Raw genomic sequence first — 4,090 nt, 5'->3', positions numbered from 1 at the left:
TGAAGCATAGAAAAATTTAGTATTGGAATCCCCTAGTGTAAGCCAATGTTGTCGAGACTTCTGCTTTGCAAAACTTTCCTCCTGTTTTAAGGCTTGCATGAAGTTATTTCTGGCTTCCGTCTCTTTGTAGATAATATTTTCATCATTTGGCTGAAGTTGCAGCTCATGTTGCAATGACATTAGTTCCTTTCTGCAAAATTGAACTCTGGTGGTAATATTGCCAAAGGTATTTGTATTCCACTCCTTTAGTGCTGCTTTACAGGCTTTGAGCTTTTGACATAAGATGTAAGGGGGAGATCCATGCACATTAACATTCCAAGCAGATCTGATAACATCAAGAAATTGAGGATGAGTACTCCACATGTTAAAGAATCTAAACGGTTTCTTGCCTCTTGGTGTCGCTTTTTCTGCGTGTATATACATTAAAGAATGGTCAGAAAACAAAGGAGCACCATACTCAAGAAGTGAATCTGGGTAAACTGTTAACCATTCATGGTTAATCAAACACCTATCAAGTCGAGCCATTATTTTTCTGTTAGCAGCACCTTGATTACTCCAGGAGAGCCAATTACCCACAGATTTCATATCAAACAATGCTGCAGTGTCAATGTAATCATTAAAACTTTGAAGCTGACTTTCTGAAAGTTGTCTACCCCCCACTTTTTCATTTGTGTACCGAACAGTATTAAAGTCTCCAAGAACAATCCAAGGTACATTGAGACAGCCATTTACAATATTAGTCAGGTCAGACCAAAGAGTATTTCTTTCTTGCATACTGTTTGAAGCATATATACCAGTGAAATTGAATTGACAGCCATTCTTTTTATCCTCTACCTTAAGATGAATGAATTGATCAGTAGCAGAAATAAACCAAGCATTAATAGAGTTAGGATTCCATAAGACCCATATTCTACCAAAAGTTTCATTTGAGTCATTGGTAAACAGTTCTGCGTCCGGCCATATTAAATTCTTTTGAGCTTGAACGCGCGATTGTTTAATTTTCGTTTCCACTAGAATAACAATATCACATGCGGCAGACTTGATTATTCTGTTGAGCTCCCGACATTTCTCCGACTTATTAAGTCCGCGAACATTCCAGCATGTTATCTTCATTAGTAATAAACAAATGAAAAGGTAGTAAGGTATTCATCCTACGACTTTGGATGGATTGTACCATCCTTTTTCTTATCCTTCGGTTTTGTATTTTCTTCCCGCACAATATCCTTACCTTTTATGGCTTTATTCCTATATTTATCCACTTCATCTACAGCTTGCAGATTTTTAAACTTTAAAGTACCTTGAATCATGTGGTCTTGATTGGCAGGGTTTGTTGAAGCTCGATAAGATTGTTGCAGCACAATATCCTGGATAGTACTTGTTGGAGCAGCGTGGCTAGAGAGGTTTGTTGGGGCATGAGTTTGTTGAGTCGGAATATCCTTGTTGGCGATGTTTGTTGTGGCCTGAGTTTGTTGAGGAAGAATATCGTTGCTAGCGAGATTTGCTTGGGCCTGAGTTCGTTGAGCTATTGTGGATGGATCCGATGATATTAGAAGAGATGAAGTTCCTGACTTATGTTTCTCCTGTCCACTAGTACCATGGGAAACCTCTGTTGTGGAAGGCTCTGACATTATAGGAAGAGATAAAGTTTTGGAATTGTCCTTCTGTCCGCGGTGCTTTCCTTGCGAGTCGGAATGCTCAATAGTTTTCGCCACCATCGGTGCTACTGCCATTAGAGAAGAATCACTTAGTTGCTGAGGTGCTTGACGTGGTCGATAGACCTTTGTGGTTGGTTGTGGGGTTTGCTGACAAGCTCCATTTGCATGACCAAAAGATAAGCAACGCTGACATCGTTGTGGCTTCCAGGAATATGAGACATGTACCTTCCGAGTGTTCCCGTCAAGATCGCGATAGAAAACTTCATTAGGAAGATCTTCATCGGAAGAAACCAGCACACATGCTCGTGCAAATGCTAATCTCGTCTGAGCTGCTGTTGCTTTGTCGATGTAGAGTGGCTGTCCCAGAGTGCTGCATAACTTTGCAATAAAACGTCGACTCCAAAGATGTAGAGGCAGTCCTTGAAAGGATACCCATAATGGAATAGACTGTAGGCTATCTAACTCCAAACGGACATCAGGAGACCAACGTCGTAAAATCATTGGATGACCGCGGATAGTCCAGAATCCTTCGAGGATTCGTTGCAAATCTTCTTCAGAGTGTAGCTTGCAAACAAAGAATCCGTTTTCCAGCATATGAAGATCAAATGACGATATTCCCCATCGAGTTTTGATAAATGAGGATAATGGGAAATAAGATGTTTTGAGACCTACCACATAGCCAACAATCGCCATTGACCATGTCTCAATAAGCTCTGCTGAATCAGCAGTCTCGTATACAGCAATCTTCTTATCAGCCTGAACTTCTGGCGTAATGAATTCCAAGCTTAGATCTGGACTTCCAACCGGAGCCTTGAATAGGCTAGTCCAAGGCCGAGGGTCATTGGAAATTAGAGCAGGCTGCCGCGATCTAGAGCGCGACCTGCTTCGATGCTGCTTCATCGAAGGAGTTTCTCTCTGGAGAGGATATGGTGGAGGAGCAACTTGAGGGATAACGGTAGGGAGTCTTGCCATCGTTTCAACCCTCCCGCCACCGTCGCCAGCCCTAGGGGCCGTCGATGCCATGTTTGATCCCTCTTCTGGTCACCGCTACAGAATCGTCACCATAGGGAAAAGTCACCGCTGCAGAATTTCAGATCGTCGCTACAGTACCGTCGCCCTAGATCTGGTCGCCGCTGCAGTGTCGTCGCCGCTACAGTACCGTCGAATCAGATCTGATCGCGCTGCAGTGTCGTCGGCGCTACAGTATGTCGACCTAGATCTGGATCTGGTCGCCGCTGCAGTGTCGCCACCGCTACAGTACCGTCGCCCTAGATCTGGTCGCCGCTGCAGTATCGTCTCCGCTACAGTACCTTCGACCTAGATCTGGTCGCGCTGCAGTGTCGTCGGCGCTACAGTAACGTCGACCCAGATCTGGTCGCCGCTGCAGTGTCGTCGGGCTACAGTAACGTCGACCCAGATCTAGATCTGGTTGTGTCGCCCTAGATCTGGTCGCGCTGCAGTGTCGCCGCCGCTACAGTAACGTCGACCAAGATCTGGTTGCCGCTGCAGTGTCGCCGCCGCTACAGTACCGTCGCCCTAGATCTGGTCGCCGCTACAGTGTCGCGCCTCGCCGCTACTCGATGTAAATGGTGAATTAGGAGATGTGCTAAGGCTTACTAGACCAGCATCAAGGAGAAGAAATCTCTCAGCCGATCTGAAGAGCAAAAGCTTGATTTGTTCTCCGAGCAAATCAACACCACCAATGCCATGATCCGGCAAAGGGGCTGCCTGAATGCTTGCTCGATCCATCAAAGATCACAAGAATAAGAAAACACAAACGCCGGAAGAGTCGAGGATGGCATGAAAGAAGAGACTCGTGAACCTGCGTCTACGGCATGGAGGAAGCTTGATGGTTTAAAACATAACCTCTTGAGCATTAGTCAATTATGTGATAAAGGATATATTATAAGATTTGAATCTAATGCCTGCATCATTGAAAAACCACACAAAAATATATCTATGATTGCATTAAAACAAAACAACGTATACACTATTGACATCAATGACTTATGTGATGAAATGTGCTTTGCCGTTATGAATGAGGATGCTTGGCTATGGCATAGAAGATTAGGTCATGCTAGCATGAAACTAATCAATCAAGTATCATCTAGAGAACTTGTAAGAGGAATTCCTCATATCAAGTTCATCAAAGATAATGTATGTGATGCTTGCCAATTAGGTAAGCAAATTAGGGGTAGCTTCAAAGCTAAGAATCAAATAAGCACCTCTAGGCCCTTACAATTGATCCATATGGACTTGTTCGGACCAATCTCTACATCGAGTCTAGGAGGTAGCAAATACGCCTTTGTCATTATTGATGACTACAGCAGATATACATGGACCTACTTCTTAAAACAAAAAAATGAATGCTTTAGACATTTTACCAAGTTTTGTAAACTTGTTCAAAATGAGAAGGAATCTATGATTTCGTCAAT

At 43.5% G+C, this 4,090-nt stretch overlaps 1 non-coding gene across 1 annotated transcript; it reads right to left on the bottom strand.

Annotated features, from left to right (window-relative positions):
- Nucleotides 1-3,255: 3,255 nt before the first annotated feature.
- LOC135675278 (small nucleolar RNA snoR77) lies at nucleotides 3,256-3,385 on the bottom strand. Its single transcript, XR_010513856.1, has one exon. It is a non-coding gene; the product is annotated as a small nucleolar RNA snoR77 (small nucleolar RNA).
- Between the last annotated feature and the right edge of the window lie 705 nt (nucleotides 3,386-4,090).

Source organism: Musa acuminata, chromosome BXJ1-5 (genome assembly GCF_036884655.1).
Source record: "Musa acuminata AAA Group cultivar baxijiao chromosome BXJ1-5, Cavendish_Baxijiao_AAA, whole genome shotgun sequence".
NCBI classification, from domain to species: Eukaryota; Viridiplantae; Streptophyta; class Magnoliopsida; order Zingiberales; family Musaceae; genus Musa; species Musa acuminata.
Note: the sequence above shows the minus strand (reverse complement) of the source record. Positions and strands in the feature narration are given on the sequence as shown.